The sequence below is a fragment of the Balaenoptera ricei genome, chromosome 11 (genome assembly GCF_028023285.1).
Source record: "Balaenoptera ricei isolate mBalRic1 chromosome 11, mBalRic1.hap2, whole genome shotgun sequence".
Classification (NCBI taxonomy): Eukaryota; Metazoa; Chordata; class Mammalia; order Artiodactyla; family Balaenopteridae; genus Balaenoptera; species Balaenoptera ricei.
In genome coordinates this window covers 25,563,113-25,580,964 of record NC_082649.1, presented here as the reverse complement: position 1 = coordinate 25,580,964, position 17,852 = coordinate 25,563,113, and the positions used below count along the sequence as shown (strand labels likewise).

The 17,852-nt window shown below is 43.8% G+C and overlaps 1 long non-coding RNA gene across 2 annotated transcripts in view; it reads right to left on the bottom strand.

The window, feature by feature from the left end:
• The window catches only part of LOC132374614 (uncharacterized), a 58,017-nt gene extending 44,215 nt beyond the window's left edge, over window positions 1-13,802 (bottom strand). For both annotated transcript variants that reach the window (XR_009505693.1, XR_009505694.1), the window contains exon 1: window positions 13,593-13,802. This is a non-coding gene — a long non-coding RNA (uncharacterized LOC132374614). The remainder of the gene's footprint in view (window positions 1-13,592) is intronic.
• Between the last annotated feature and the right edge of the window lie 4,050 nt (window positions 13,803-17,852).

Genomic DNA, 17,852 nt, shown 5'->3' with positions numbered 1-17,852 from the left:
GGGTCCAGGAGGGCTAGGATCTGTTGATGCTTGTGTGGTGGGAAAACATTCTTAAAATATGAATTCAGGGTTTTTTTTCTTTCTGATAATTCCTATTACTCTAGGAACGTCCCCTACCTACACCTCTCCCCCCACCCCATTGCTAGAACCCTTTTATTCTCACTGCACCAAGGAAGGGCTGAAGTAGTACAAGAAACAAGAAGTCTATTTCCAGCTTTTGTGTGTCTAATCACACAGGCCAGCCTGTTTGGCTGTGTGGCCAGTACCGCGCACAGGGCACCGCTCCCAGAAGGCCCTCGCACTTGGGTCTGATGCTCTGCGGTGGCTGCCTTGAAATTCTTAATAGTTTTAGCTCTGAATCTGTGACTTGTAAAGCAGACCACAGGACACTGGAGCTTGCAGCGGAGGCTTGGAGCCTCAGCTCTTGTGCATCCTGCCTCAACCGTGTCTGGCTTGGGATCCCTGATGTTCGCCACCCCCGTACCCTGGTGCCACAGGCCCTGCCAGCCTCCCTTTGCCTGGGCCATGCTCCACTAGCTCTCTCCACAACTGGCGCGGGCCTGGGTGTGGTTGCAGGCACTGGGGGTGTCAGGGCCTGGTGCGCCCACCCCACGGCATCTGGGGGTGGGATTCAAGGAATCTGCCTTTTGGCCTCAGGCTGAGGGTACCACAGGCATCGTGGGGTGTGCAACTTGGTGAGGTCTCTTGCCCACCCATCCAGGGACCAAGTATGTACATGTGTACCGGCGTGAAGGTGGCCATCCCTTGAGGATTGGCTGTCCGCTGTGGGCTGGCACTGTGGGCCCTTGGAAAGGGGATGTTGGCTTCCCCAATCCCTACCCAGCTCGGTGTTTTCATTTTGCATGGAGTCTGGCAAACGATGTAGCTGCCCCGAACACGGGCTTGAAATAGCCCACAGAGACCTCTGCACCCCAGAATAGCAGAGATGAAAGGAAGTGCATAGCTAGCCCCACGGAGGTTTTTGCTTTTCCCAGCACCGCGTGGGAAAAGAAGACCCATCCTTTGCACTCAAAGTAGTAAGAAGTTGAGCTGAAAGAAAGCTGGAACTGGGGGGGGAGCCTTGGGTCAGGGATCACTTAGCAGTGACCAGAACAGTCCGAAGGCCAGGTAGGAGCAGGCATAATAGGGGGGAGGCCAGCATGGATAGATGGTGACCCAGACTAGGTGGATATGTACGTGCGTATAAAGCCCACTTTGACAGACTAAACTCCTACCATCAGATGAAATGGAGGTTTGAAGTAGAAAATAAGCTGGTTTACAGAAAAAAGAATATTAAATGTCTACTTTCCTGAATTTATAAATTGAGGTTCATACCTGATACACTTGCCCCCAAAAATGGGAAAAGGAGTTTATAGAGACATGGGGTTAAGAATGTGCAAGAAGCGGAGGGATAAACTGGGAGATTGGGATTGACATATACACACTACTATATATAAAATAGATAACTAATAAGAACCTTCTGTATAGCACAGGGAACTCTACTCAATACTCTGTAATGGCCTATATGGAAAAGAATCTAAAAAACGAGTGGACATATGTATATGCATAACTGATTCACTTTGCTGTACCTCTGAAATTAACACAACATTGTAAATCAACTACACTCCAATAAAAATTTAAAAAAAATAATTTATCTTGAATATAAATAAATTTATTTAAGCCCATTAAAAAAAAGAAGAAGAACGTGCAAGAAAAGGCATCCTCTTACAGACTGGGAGCTGAGAGCCCGGTCAGCCTGGCAAGGAACCACCATTCAGACGGTCTAAGAAGGGAACTCTGGACACTACCCTCAAGAGACAAATCACCCAGGGTCAAGAAATATCAGGACCAAGGCTGGTCAGAGGAAGCCAACCTAAGAAGCAGTGTCGTGGCACACTTAGAAGCTTCCTTATAAGAGAGTTGTTTAAACTGTTCATTAAAATATTTTGTTCTATCATGGATATATGTTCCTTTTGTACTTAATTTGGGAGAACACTTTCCTTAAAGCACCTTCGCTACAGTGGTTTAGGAATAAAAAATGTTGGTTGCTAGGGGCACCATCCCCATGCAAGGCAAGATCAATACTTGATGAAAGCAAGCAGGAGTTAGTCAGAAAGACGGGAAGGAGGGAAGTGACCTCAGCCTGATATTTTAGTGAAAAAAAAATGGGATGTTTCTTTTTTCTTTTTATCTCTAATTTTTCTGCAACAAACATGCTTTACTTGTGCAGTTTTTACAAGAGGGGAAAATCTCTAAAACAAAAGAAAATTGGAGGGACACACAATACCTGCGGTGAAGATGTATTTATGATTGTAATCTGCCTTTCTCTGCATTCGGGAGGAGAGGAGAAATAAAGGAAGAAAAATCCTAAACATAGACTATCTGTCACATTCTCTTTCCATTAGCCGGATCCATATATAAATGAAAGAACAAACATTCCCAGGGAGCAACCAGAAAGTTGTGGCGGCAGGGAGGTCCCCCTAAGGGGGTCGGGTCTTCAGAGGAAGAAAGTCCACCTGCAGGAGCCCTCCTCAAGGAGTCAGCTTAGACTAAATGGCAGCCCATCTGGAGGATGCACCCCAGCAGGTTGCTGGGCTTTTGAGACTACAGGGTGGGGGCAGGGAGTGGATTCTGTGGCCAGACCAGCCCCATGTCCGTAAAAATTCTTATATAATCAAGTATGCTCCAGGTTGCAGCAAATTATACAAAACTCAGATAAAACCAAAACCACTGCATCCAAAGTGCACGGATAGTTCCCTGGAGCTCCCTGGAAGTGGATTTGACTTAGGAAGGGTTTTAACTTCTCCGTTTGGTGCCAAACCTGCCATAAGAGAGAACTCCTGATATGGATGCAATTCATACCTGTGATAAATCAGGACAGAAAAAGCCATTCAAGAACCCAAAGCAGCCACACAGAACAAAAAGGAAGCAGAGAAAAGCAGACTCAGAGAGAAATGGCATTTGATCACTCAGAGCAGATTACTGATTTGTTCTTATGGAATCAGACGGAGTGAAAAAAGGGACTTCAGAAGGGGGTCAAGTCCCCAACTCATTTGAAAGAGTGTGCACCCTACTTGGCTGGGTGCCCTTCTCCACCAGTGTGGCCTCTATGTAAAGAGAACTGGACCCTGGTTCTCAGAAGCTTGTGTTTCCTCTCTGTCAGGGATCCTGTTTAGCTCATGATGGGAATTTTGTCTTCAGCAGCATCAGTTTTCAAAATTCCTCACACGGGCACAAAATTAAAAGGGAAGCGGAGTCCCTTTGGGATGTTTTATCTCATGAATCATCCGTCCCTTCCTGACTCTCCTGGGAATCCCATCCACGCACAGAGGTCCCATTGACTCCTGTGGTCCCTGTCAAAGCCAACATCAAGAATGGAAAAGATGAACCCTAGTCGATTTCATGTTGAACTCACCAGCTAAATTCTGCTGCCGGCAAGGGTCAGAGCACCCTAGGATTAAAGAGGCAGAAATAAAAGAGCCTGCTATTCAAGAACCTGGGAGTTTCTCGCATTGTGATTGTAAATGGATTCCAATAATTTATATGCAGATGGATGAATGGGCAATAGAGCTCTGCAGAGTTTTTTTAAACTTACCCTTCAGCCTGTTTAGGTGGTAATTAGGTTGTAAACACCTGCAACTAAAGGAAGTACCTCATCAATTTCATTTTATTTTCTTTTAATCCTAGAACAGGTAAAAGAGTTTAAGAAAGTTCATTGACACCTATGCAACGCAAACCCTTTCCAAAGAGGTAGCAACTTTGGTTTTTGAAATACTTATCTGATTTAAAGATTCAACAAGAAAAATTATTTTCTTAATAAACTCAGGCTAGATCTGTTCTGTATGCCTCATTCTCCCAGTAAGAGAAGAGAGAAGAATTGACCATGGAATGGTCATCAGAAATTTGTTCTTTGGAAACATGAGTATTTCTGTGTTATTTGTAAATAAATCATATGACTGATTTGTTCACTCGTTCATTTATCCGTTCACTTTGTTCATACATCCGTTCACTTTGTTCATTCAGTGAAAATCTGTTAAGTCTCTTCCATATGCCAGGCCCTGTGCTAGGTCCAGGTGAGTAAAATGAAATTAGATAGATTCTGGTTCTATGCCAGATGGGGTAGGCAGCCTTGTGTCTTCCACTGAATGCAGCTATAAAACCTGGACGGAATACACGAAGCAGGTATTTACCATGAAAAGTAAATAGTAGCAGGTGGATTGGAGACAAGACCAGAATTTGAAGTACCACTGTACTGGTGGTGAGCCTGACACTTTTTTTCCCTCTGGTATCCCCTGGCCTGGCCTCGCCTCAGGGCAGCCCCAGACCTAGAGGTGAGCCTTGGCAAGGATGGAGAACGAAGGCTCCAGGAGACGCTGTTTAGTTCTGACACGAGAAGTGAGAAAGAGGTCTCCTGACATTCAGAGAGAATGGGGAAAATTCCCCATCTTTCTTTTTCCTTCTTTTTCTTTTCCTTAATCTCTCACACGACCTAGACTGTGATGGCCCACAGGTACCTAAAAACTCTGAGGGAGAGGAATCTTCCTCTCCAATCAGAAGAACTGGCCCAAGAGAATAGCACAAACGCCTGTTGCTTTTTTTCTGTCTTCCTGCCATTTGGCCCTTGTAACGATGGATCTGATTCTTTTCTTGAAGTTCGATTGCGCATAGCTTTCAAGCCTTACCACTACCCCTTCCCTTTCTGCCACACATCTGGGCAAAACTGATAGAAAGCTCAGATACTCCTTTGTAACTAGCAGGTGGTTCAAACCACGGAGCTCCAGCTCTAGGAATTCAACCCAGCCTCACCCCCCAGCATCAGAAACACCAAGCCGGCCTCCTCTCCTGGCTCTCTCAAGCCATTTTCAGACCAGCTTGGGAGCTCTCCCTGCTCTCTCCAGAATGTGAATAATAAAACTTTTCATACCCTCTTGTTGTATGTGTGGCATTATTGATCTTAATATCCAAACCAAAAAAAAAAAAACTGGGGGGCTTCCCTGGTGGTGCAGTGGTTGAGAGTCTGCCTGCCAATGCAGGAGACATGGGTTCGAGCCCTGGTCTGGGAGGATCCCACATGCCGCGGAGCAACTGGGCCCGTGAGCCACAACTACTGAGCCTGCGCATCTGGAGCCTGTGCTCCACAACAAGAGAGGCCACGACAGTGAAAGGCCTGCGCACCGCGATGAAGAGTGGCCCCCACTTGCCACAACTAGAGAGCCCTTGCACAGAAATGAAGACCCAACGCAGCCATAAATAAATAAATTAAAAAAAAAAAAAAAAAAAAAACTGGGGATGGGGGTCTATCTCACTCTCACTGAGTGACCCCAACAGCTCCAGACATGGGCACAGTTAAGGGAAATGCACAGCAGATGAGGGTCAAAAAGGGACACTTCAGGGACCAGAGAGCACCAGGGAGATCTCAGAAGATCTCAGAGAGGAGGCAGCTTGGGGTGCTGCTCAAGTTGTTTAAGAATTTGGGCTTATTCCCAAGCTGTGTATGTGTGAATCTGACCATGAAGAGTCTACGGGAGACTGAGAAATGAACCACGGGAGGAATCACCGCCCATCGTCAGACTGGCCACTAGGGGGTGTACACACCAGATAGATCAGAAGAGCCCTGGGAAGGCTTTGAAAACAGAACTGATATTGAAAGCACCTCCCACAGCAAGTTGGTCAGACCTTGAAGCCTGAAACCAACTAGGCTGATTGCCTGCTAAAACAGAAATGTCAACATTTTATAGGATTCAAACAAGACTCAGAGTCTCATACATAATTTCAAAGTGGCCAGGATACAATCCAAAATTATTCAGCATACCAAGAACCAGGAAACTCTCAACTCTAATAAATATATACAATTGTTAAACTTCATAAACTGTACACAAAAAGTCAGATTTGCTGTATGCCAAAAATTTTTTTAATTATTACAATTTTAATAATGTCCTTCGCTTACAAGAAGCACACAACCTAGGGCAGGAAATAGAATAAAAATGGATAATGACATAACCTTTCGTAACTGTGATGTTAGAGGTGGACAGGACACTGTGGATGCACAGAAGGATACCTAACCCAGTCTGGAGAGCAGGGCATCAGAAGACTGAGGTCAGCTTCTTGGAAGCGCAGATGCTTAAGTCTTAAAGAATAAGGAGGCAAAGAGGAGGTAGGTGAAGAAGTAGAAGGTATTCACACCTAAGTAAGGGGCTGCAGGAGCAAAGCAGGCACTGGGAACTATAAACAGTTCTGTTTTGTTGAGGTTCTAGCTGCCAAGTGGGAAGGGGCAGAAAAGAATCTTGGAATGACCAGGATCCAGCCATAGAAGGCTTCATCATATACTACATTTAACCCTCTAGGTCATCCTATCTAGAATCTGATCTTAGTTCTGTCAACATTAACAAAATGGTCATAATGAAATCATGGCACCCCTCTGGGTTTTGGCTTCCTGTGGCAGAAACTATAGGTGTGCCACTGATACCTGTGTGGACCTCTGTTTCCCAGCCTCCTTTGCAGTTGGGTTGGCTGTGGGATGCATTCTGCCTAATGGATGCGAGTGGTGGTGATGAATGGAATACTCAGGGCTTGGATGTCTAAAGTAGCCAGGTGCCTTTCCTCAACCCTCTTCCCTTTTCCCATGGACCTTAGAGGCCATGTGTTGAAAGGACATGCAAGAAGATGGAAGGAGGGCTTCCCTGGTGGCGCAGTGGTTGAGAATCTGCCTGCTAATGCAGGGGACACGGGCTTGAGCCCTGGTCTGGGAAGATCCCACTTGCTGCGGAGCGGCTGGGCCCGTGAGCCACAATTGCTGAGCCTGCGCATCTGGAGCCTGTGCTCCGCAACAGGAGAGGCCGCGATAGTGAGAGGCCCGCGCACCGCGATGAAGAGTGGCCCCCACTTGCCACAACTAGGGAAAGCCCTCGCACAGAAACGAAGACCCAACACAGCCATAAATAAATAAATTAATTAAAAAAAAAAAAAGCCCTTGACCCTGCCTCTTCTCCATCAAATCTCTTTAAAAAAAAAAAAAAGAAAGAAAGAAGATGGAAGGAATCTGGATCACTGAGTCATCACTTGGAGAAGATGCCTGACCAGAAACATCTGCGAAGGAGTTTGCACGAGGGAGCAATAAAGTTTTCTTATGTTAAGCCACTGAGATTTCATGGTTTGTTTATCAGTGCATCATAGTCTAGCCTATCTGACTAATACAGTTTCTTCCTCCGTCTCTTTATCAAGAGCAAGATAGCTGCCCCTCAAAGTTTTTTCCAGCTCCATAAATCCAACTTTTAGATAAGGCTCTCCTCCAGTTATCTGGCTTCTTCCTGGTGCTTTGCCTATATTTCTTGGGATCAGTCCTGCCTATACTCTTCCTTTCCAGGATATTCTGAATCTTGTGTTGGAGAAAGGTCATGATGCCAGAGACACTAGGATTGGATAGGTTCTCAAAGCTCACCTTGTATACCTTACTTTCTAGTGTCTGACCTCTCCAACACCCCTGCTACGTGGTGGTCCAGGGTCTTCTTGAAAATCTCTAGTAACTGGAAACACTGCTCCGACTATACAAAAGTTCTTCCTCCCCAAACATTCTAAATAAGGGGACACACTGACCATAATTCATAATCCCCATGGACTGTGCTTAAATCCCCCTATTTTATTTTTCAAATGAATGAGTAGTAATTCCATTCAAATGAATGAGTTTTAATTCCGTTTGGGACATCTGAGCCTTTTCCTGACCTCTTCCCATCATGACAACAGTTCTTTTTTTCTTTATACAATGAACTATTTATTTGGTGAGAGTTGTATTGCCTCTGTGTGACAGTCCAGAAATTTCTCTTTCATCCATCAACTCCCTTATCCCCATGAGTAAAGAGCTTTCTTTGAAAGAAGCCTGTCTAGAATGTCAAGGACAAGATCTGATAAGCAATAGTAGTCTTGAAGTTCACATCTTTGGAAGTTTTAAGTCTATCTGTATGTTCATGGGGTTTCTCTGAAACCACAAACATCTTTTAAAAGTCAACACACCTAAACAAGACAACAGAAGGGAACATCTTCATCTGGATGGAAAGTTTTAACATGAAAGCTTTTTGTAGTGAGGGACTCTGATGATTTGACGAAATGTCTGTTTAGTGCATAATGCTAGATAGTCCTTGAATAATGTCAAGCGCAACCCATAAAAAAATGATAAATTGGACTGCATCAAAAGTTAAAACTTTTGCTCTATGGAAAGACTCTACCAGAAGCATGAAAAGACAAGTTACAGATGGGAGAAAACATCTGCAAACCACAAATGTGATCAAGGACTAGCATCTAGAATATATAGAGAACTCGCAAACTCAAGAGTAAAAAATAAATACTCCAACTAGAAAATGGGCAAAAGACATGAATAGACATTTCACCAAATGGTGGCAAATAAGCACATGAAAAGGTGTTTCATTAGCCCTTAGGGAAATGTAAGTTAAAACCACAACGTGCTATCACTACACTAAAATATAAAAGACCGACAACACCAAATGCTGGCGAAGATGCAGAGAAATGGAATCACTCATACATTGCTGTTAGGAATGTAAAAATGGTTCAGCCCCTCTGGAAAAATAGTTCAGCATTTTCTTTAAAAACTAAACATGCGCTAACCATATAACCCAACAATTCCACTCCTGGACATTTATCCCAGAGAAATGACAATGCATGTTTACACAAAAGTATGTACATTAATGTTTATAGCAGTTTATTCCTAATAGTCAAAACCTGAAAACAATCCAGATGGTTAAACAAACCGTGGTACATCCATACCCTGAAGCACTACTCAGCAATAAAAAGGAACAAAATATTGATACCTGCAACAGTCTGGATGAATCTCCAGAGAATTATGCTGAGTGAAAAAAGCAAATCCCCAAAGGTTACATGTTGTATGATTACATGTATATCATATCCTTGAAGTGACAAAATTATTGAAGTAGAGACTAGATTAGTGGTTGCCAAGAGGTTAAGGAGGGGGTTGGAGTGGGTGGGGAGGTGGGTGGGGAGGTGGGTGTGGTTATAAAAGGCCAACAAGAGGGAAGGATCCTGGTGGTGATGGAAATGTTCCAGATCTTGCATGTATCAATGTCAATAAGGTGGTTGTGATATTGTATTACCGTTTTGGAAGATGTTACCATGCAGGGGAAACTGGATAAAGAGTATAAGGAATCTCTCTGTATTATTTCTTACAACCCATGTATATATAAAAAGATTAACAAAACCACTCCCCATGCCTGGGGTGCAGCCCATACCTGGTAAATTACAATATCGGGAGATGGGAGCCAGGCATCGGTAGTTTTCAAAGATGCCCAGGTGATTCCAACGGGCAGCAAATTTGGGGACCACTGAATTAAGCATTTCAGAAGCCTCCAAGGAGACAATTTAAGAAGAATGAAAAAAAGTTTTCCTAAAGTTCTGTCTGTAGTGACATCTTTGCAAAAGGGAATGACACAGAAGCAGCCTATTACATTTTGACCACAGCCCCAGTCAATTTCAGGGAGAAGCCCTGACCGTTTCTTATTCACCTGGCAGGCTCCTAGTCTTGAAGCTTCACAAATTGAAAAATCCAGCCTAAAAGCCAGCATTATTAACCACTTTGCTAATTGGAATAATTTACCAATTTAAAAAAATGTACTTCATAAATAGTTCAATTTCTTCCTAACCGTCTTCATCCCCCAAATCTTTATTAAATCCAGCCTGAAAAGATGAGTTATACAAATGCTGCTAGATGTTCCAGAGCCTGCCCAAGGTGTTACAGGTGTGTGGTTGTTTTTAAACTAACTCTCCGTCCACATCTGGTTTGAATTTCAGAAACTTTTAATATTCATTGCCCTTCTTTCTATGAAATTTGTTGGATATACCACTTAAACTTGCTCTAACAATTAGCCCCTTAGAATGAACTATAAGAAGAAAGGAGAGAGAAAGGGGCTGAATCTCTCTTTTCATTAAATGTGGTCCCAATTTCACCTTTACAGTGAGTCCCACTGCACTGTTGAGTGGATTTTCAGAATGTTTCTCCATTGCATGTTTCCAAGTATTATCATGCCCTGTTTTTCGGCCTAAGCCTTCTCTTGGGACCTTTTCTTTTAAATTAAAAACATTGTTTAAAATGCATGATCAGAGCAACATTAACGTAATGAGAAAAGGCAGCCTTATCACACAAGATAATCTGCTTTTCCTCAAAGATGCCAGTTTTATTGCATTAAGGGTCGTTTGCTCAAAGAGATCTGAAGAAGACACATGGATTAACTCTGTACATCAAGTCCTCTTTCTCACATGTTTGATTTTTACACTACAAGTACAGTAGTGGCTCCATGGAGGCCGTTAGAATAGGAAAGATTGAGTTTTTGTTTTTTGTTTTTTTTTTTTAACACTGACAACACCAAATGCTGATGAGGATGTAGAGGAACAGGATTTTTTTTTTTTTCCCTTTGGCTGCGCCAGGTCTTAATTGCAGCAGGCAGGTTCCTTAGTTGTGGCATGTGAACTCTTAGTTGTGACATGCATGTGGGATCTAGTTCCCTGATCAGGGATCGAACCTGGGTCCCCTGCATTGGAAGGTGGATTCTTTGTGGTTTTTTTTGTTTTTTGTTTTTTTCACACACACACACTGTATTTTATTTTTACAAGAGATAAATAGACTGACACCAAGCATTGTACATGGATGACCACAACAAAAGCAACAATTATTGCAATTACCAAACATGAAACACACTCATACTATGTCATAATATTGACATTCAGTCCAGTAATCCTCCACTGTAACAGCTCCTTTACTTTGCAGTGAAAATTGATTTGTATATTCTTTGCCTCTATGGAAGGTGGATTCTTAACCACTACGTCACTAGGGAAGTCCCAAGATTGAGCTATCTTTAATATTTGTTTTTATTTTTTATTCTAAGAAATATTTGGGGGAAGATGAAGTTAGACAAGTATGCTAGTGAATGAATGCAAATCCATTTTACCATTCTTTTACTGCTAAGCAAAAGAGGAGTCAGGAGTCATCTCATCCAAAACAGAGGCTCTTCTGGGTTTAAGCATACACAGACACAGAGCGTTAAACTCAGTTAAGGACAACCAATGGAAAGCAAGATGCACACAAACATTACCCCTCACCATGATGGAAGGTTTCCCCGCAGCAACATCTGGCGACTGCACAGTCCAGATTTAAATAGAAGACTCAGAAGCAGGAAACCATACTCAGCCCAGCTCTTTATGAACACAGCTTGTTGCTGAACCAATTTATTCTGCTTCTAATTCACAATTCTCTAGCCCCAACCAAACCCCCTCCTTTGGTTCTCAGAAGGCATGGAGCCCTTTCCCCACCGAAGGGCCTTTTTGCTCAGGCCATTCCTGCTACCCACAATGCGGTTCCCCTGATTCCCTGCCTCTCAGACTTCAGGTTTCAATTATAATACCTCTTGCCATCCCCCTTGAGAGTCAGTCGCTAACTCTCAGAGTCCTATTCTAACTCAGACTCCTTTTCCATGGCTTGACATCTGTTGGGCTGTATCCCACAGGCCTGCAAGCCTTGTAGTTGTCCAGCCTCGGGACGGAAGAGCCCAGAGACAGTGACAGAGACATCAATGGTTTAGTGGACATGGGGAATCCTACAAAGGGTCCTGGAGCAACATCCTACCGCATCCAAAGGACAGGACATGGCAACAGTCTTTGCTACTCAGGGGAAAAGGAGGCTACCATTTACAGGGGGGATTGACATCAGGTGGGCTCAGTTACCAGGGACTAATTAAGCCCTATAATTAAGAGGATTGAATAGTTATGTGAGGGAAGCAGGGCCTGGTCAAGCAGGGGATGCACAGAGAGCAGGAGAACAGCCATCTTGAATGGCCTGACCATATAACATCTAACAGATTTGTGAAATTAATAAATGCTTTCTCTGAAAAATTAAAAAATTAATAAATGCTTCCTCCAGCTAAAAGAGTAGATACCATACCATTCCTCAAGACAATTTTAGTGACTAATAAAAATCGACTACATTTTTAGTTAAACACACCCACCCATATGATAACCAAACACAAAGACTATAGTGATTAGCTCAAGCCATTCAGGATCTGAGACCACCTTCTAATGATGACATGCAGGTTACCCATTTAAGCAGGTGCCATGCTGAGTGACCTGTGACCCAGACCTGACCACTCTTCACAGCTGTTCCCTTCTCCAAATACTTCCACGCATCTATTCTCTGTCCCATTCACCCATTCAATAGGCATCTCTACTGCCTTATGAATCTTACCAACCTCTTAAAGTAGATTTTAAACTCTTGGAGAGCAAGAACCACTTTTAATGATAATAGCAAACACTACTGAGTATTTCCTCTGTGCCAGTCATAATGTTTTGTGCTTTCCTCTCTTAATAAAATATGCACTGGAGCCATGATAGGAGCCCAGGCAGAATGACTGCAGAGCCTGCATGCACACTCTTTTCTATAACCTGGATCTGACACTTCTCAGCTGTGTGCATGACCTTTGGCAAGTTGCCTCAGTTTCCTCCTCTGTAAAATGGGGATGACACAGTATCTACCTCGGAGGGTTATTGGGTAGATTAAATGCTTAGAAGGTGGCTGGCCCACAATACTCATTAAATGTTAGTTACTATCATTATTGTTTATAGTAAAGTGCCAAATTCCAGGAAACCTCTCAGTCCCAGTAGCACGGAAAGTCCCGTGTTCTTGGCAAAAGTTCAAAATGAGTCCAGATGGCAGGGCTAGGACAGGGAGTCAGCGGTACCCTGTTCACTCTCCACTGCCTGTCTCTTTCAGAGCCCACCTTAAAATCCCCCCTTATGTCCTGTAATTGACCTTTTCTCCCCATCACAACATTTCAGGAAACTGTACTCCTTAGTCAACAGGTTGTAGTGCAGAAACTGTTACCTTTTTGGTACATTCTTTTTTTAAAATTAATTTATTTATTTATTTATTTTTGGCCACATTGGGTCTTTGTTGCTGCCCACAGGCTTTCTCTAGTTGCTGCGAGCGGGGGCTACTTTTTGTTGTGGTGCGGGGGCTTCTCATTCCGGTGGCTTCTCATTCCGATGGCTTCTCTTGTGGAGCACGGGCTCTAGGCGCGTGGGGTTCAGTAGTTGTGGCTCGCAGGCTCAGTAGTTGTGGCTCACAGACTTAGCACCTCCGCGGCACATGGGATCTTCCCAGACCAGGGCTCGAACCAGTGTCCCCTGCACTGCAGGTGGTTTCTTAAACTACTGAGCCACCAGGGAAGTCCTCCTACATCCTTTTACTCAGACCACCGCCCTGTTTTCTAAGAGGAAACCATTTGGAGTTTGATAATAACTCTAACAAGGTTTAAAACGCCTCGCCTACCTGAATGAAACTAGAGCATCTAGTGCCCCCTGCTGCCGTTTGTAGGAAAGGCAACCAAATAAGAAAAGCTGGATTCTTTGACAGCGAACTTCTGCTTATCAAGGTCTAAAAAGAAATCGGTATAAATATCCTATAACTGAAGTTAGATTCCCGTTTCACCTTTTCTTGAATTCATCCCCTTGAAATTCAGTTGTTTACTCTGCCTCTGCCAAAAAATGACTCTTGCTTAATTATACTGAGAAAACTCATTTACCTTTGCTTTCCTTGAATTTGATTGTAGCTGTTTTGGCTTGGGGATTTGTACTGGTTTTGTTTTACTCTTGGCTTGTTTTCATTTCCGTGAAGCCCGAGACCGGCGCGCGGGGCGAAGGCTGAGGCGTCAGCCGGCGGACTTAACCTCCGCGGGCTCGACGGGCCTCGGGAACCCTCTGAGGCAGCCGGGCTCCGCCGCCTTCGAAGACGCCAAACTTCCCAGGATTCTGAGAGCTCGACGTCAGGGTCAACGGGACGCCGGCCCAGGGCTGAGTGTCAGGCGGGTTCAGCCAATGAGCATGAGCTTTAGGAGAAGTGGGCCCGCCCCAGCGGGCTTGGGCCTTATAAACTGTCGCTCCGAAGCGTTCGCGGAAAGATGTTCGGTCAGTTGTTGAGCGCGGGTCCAGCGCCCGCCAGTGGTCTCCGCGGCGTCCTCGGCGGGGAGGGGACAGCCGGCTCTGCCCCGCGCGTCAGAAGCAGGTGAGGGCGAGTAGCCCGTGGAGACGACGCGCCTGGCCGAGAACAGGCACGGGGCCGCCTCGAGAACCCGCCCCGAGAACCCGGCAAGAGCGAGGAGGGAGCGGGTAGGGGCTGGGGAGCTGGCGGGAGTCGCTGGGTGGCTTTGGGCGCAGTCCCCAAACCGCCTGGCCGAGAGGGTAGGTGGCCGGGAGCAAGCTGTGATCTCGGACTGGGTCTGAGCCAGGTCCGGCCGCGCCCCACCCAGGGCCTCCATCCTCCCCTCCCGCTGGGAACAGACTCGCTGTGTGACCGCAGTCTCTGCCCCAGGAGGGCCAAGTTCCTTGACAACAACATTCGGGCACACAGGAAGATAGGGATGGATGATAGCACTTTGATAGGAGGGTGTCTTCCAGTTGTGGCCTCCGCCGTGGCCAGGTTGCCCTTTCTTTCCCCTGCCAGCCTGGAGGGGCTGTGGAGTTGAGATCTCAGTAAGGAGGTGGTATAAATTTGTTAACGTCTTTCCAAGGTACAATCTTTCATACTTAGGGTGCGTGGGAGTGGACTTTTGCTGCTGGATGGTGGCTTTATTTGTAATCCTTCCAGTGAAAGCTTTGGGCGATCTCGCCCTACCTTAGCTCATGGATTTCTAGTAAGACATTCAAAGCTCATGGCTTCCTTGTAAGACTTCTTGTGGCCATGTGTCTCACCCGACCATTTCAGGAAATTGTTCGTTGGTGGCATGAGCTGTGATACCAGCCTGGGGATTAACTGTTGTGCTTTGTATCAGAAGAGTGCTAGTTTAATTTTTTTTTTTTTTTAAACATTGTGAGAACTGTGACCATGTTTTCTAAGAGGTCAGATAATGAAAGTGAGAACGTTTATACTACTCACGCAAGCATGATCCCATCACCGAAAAAGAAGGCTAAACGACTGTGTTATTTTAACGACAAATGGAAGGACACATATAATTGGATCAGGGACGTAAATAACCCACCCAGAGCATCCTGCACACTGTGCGGGAAAGAATTTGGGATTGGGCATGGTGGAGAACGGGATGTGAAAGGGCATTTCGAGACAATCTCACAAGTCCAGAATGAGACAGGCAAGTGCCTCCAAACCAACCAAAGGTGTTGTCTTTTTGGGAAATGAAATCAGCATTCACCCAAAAGTAGCAGCTGGTGAATTAGCGTGGGCGTCCTACACAGACAGACATGCCTTGTCCTATGGATGCCTTGATTGCTCTATGAAACTGAGTAAAGTCACTTTTCCTGATTCAGAGGTTGTGACCAAAATATTCTGTGGGCAAACAAAAGGAGAAATTTTGATAACAGATGTGTTGGTCGCTTATAGTGTAGAGCTGATTTTGTCATCTCTCACCAACCATCATGCTTTCTATAGTATATCAGCTGCAAGCCATGCACCAAATCATGGCAACAAAAAAATGTTCTTTCTAGCTCTCAGGTACTTTGACTTGAAAAATGGAATTTCAAATCGTCTTCTGGATTTCTATGAGGATTTTAATGAAACTGCCGAAATCATAAAACAAAAGGCTGTTGGTATTTTGCCCAAATACAAACTAGACTTAGCTCATCTATCTGCATATTCGTCAGATAGCGCAAATGTAAATTTTGGCAAATTCCACTCAGTCTGTAAACTTCTTTCCAAAGAAAATAAAAAGATCTTACATATTCGATGCTCTGCACATCTTGTATACAGCACTGCTAAAAAGAGTTGTGATTTGCTTAAATGTGATATTGAGACTTTCATAATGAAAGTTTTGGGTCACTTTTCAGTTTCCTCAAAATGTGCAGAAGCACTTAGTGAGATTTGTGCCTTTATAGAGATGGAAGGAGATAACCTCTTTAGACACATGCCTACCAGATGGCCAACACGGCTGGCAGCCATAGTAAAGATGCTAAAATGTTGGCCTGCCGTAAAATCGTATTTTCAAAGTGTGGGGCAAGAAGGATGTCCTTCTTTGATTTGGAAATATATTGAGGATGAGAATGGAGAAGAGGATTACAGTAGAACAGAAATTTATATGCTGTTTCTCCAGAACTGTTTGATGATCTTTGAAGGGACCATAAGGAGTCCTGAAAAGGGTGAACTGACTGCACCTGAGCTGTTCGATGTCATGTATAGTTTGAGACAAACACTCACACAGCAGAAAGGTGATTCATTTTTGGGAAATAAGACTGCTTCCGAACTGAAAAAAAATGTCACTAGAACAGGGCAACCAAGTTAAACAGGACTTTCTTAATTTCTTCACTAAAACTGTAATTTATTTGGACTCTAACTTCGATTTCACCAGTTCAAATTATCTCTGTGCTTTAAAGCCATTTTCCCTGAGGAGAAGATGTTTAACTTACCATGACATCCAGCGTGCTTCAGGGTGTTTAAAAATGACGGATGTTGCAACCACGAATAGCCTGTATGATGAATTTATAGATGCAAAGGACCTGATTGACAAGCAGCTGGACTGTCACAAGCCTGTGGATACAAAGTAGGTGGACATTTCTGGAGAAATAGAAACGAATTCCTGCAAATCTGAAAGCTTGCTGTTGCTAGTAAGTAAAATCCTAAGTATTCCATGCTCAAACGCTTCTACTGAGAGGAGATTTACCTTAATATCATCACATTGGACTGATCCAAGGAATCAGTGTAATGTGGGCGTGAGAGCAGAGCTGCAAGTCACAGTGAATTTGACCTTTGACCGTATCCAGTTTTACCACTACATCAAAGAGAAGAAGGATGTCCTAAAGGCTGCAAGCAGTTCAGAAAAGTGTTATTGCAAAAGAAGACAGAAAGAAGGAAAATATCCTACTGTATCATGGGGCAGAAAGAAATACGTCATTTTTTAAAGTAAAGATAGGAAATATCTGTTTAATCTTATTCGTATTTTCCTTTTAAAGTCTTACATTATGTATATTATTTTGATTTACATATTTGTATTTAAAATATCCATAGCATATGAGTACATGTATTAAGATATTTGTTCAAAATTTCTTTTACTGATGAGCAGAGAGAGGCCTAAATGGTAAGTAATCATGTGGGATCTGAAGAGAAGAATCGAGGACCTGAAACAGGCTTTGTTTGTTTGTTTGTTTGCTTAAAAATCAGTAAGTCCCTTGTGACTTTGGTTTTTATGAATCAATCTTCCAAAGCCAGGGTGCCCCTGGAAGAATGGATACAAACTGAGTTTCTGAACATTTGAAAATGAGGACCAGGCTCAGGACCACAGAGCACTCAGTGAGGCGCAAACGTCCTTGGAGGTCCTGCCTGGGCTCTTAGCCTTGCCATCCCTTTATCCAAGTCCACCAAATACAACTTAGGAAACCCTGCATCACTAGAGACTGGGAGTTCTGCAAATCCAAGGAAGCCTGAGGATAGAAATCAGAAGATCTGAGAACTTGGATGGGAAAAAGAAGTTTCTGTATTCACCAATGTCTAAGTAAAATTTAGCATTTCTTTCCATTAGGAAAATTGGCAGCAAACCACAGCGGTACTAGAACCTGTGACTGTCATCCCCAGGAATCACAGATATTCACGTTACAGACACCTCAGAGTATTGTTTATGTGCACAACTACTTGGAAATTATGGTAATTATTAAAACCCACTTCTAGATCTCATAATTTAATAATGAAGCACATCTTATATCACAGATTTAAATGTTTAATACTTTGATAACTTTATTTCAATAAAATTGGCTTCCTTGTCAATCCTACATATTTTATCTTGTACATTTGTCCAGACTGCCAAAGGGTTGATGTCACATTGGAAGTTAAGAATATGCTGTGGATC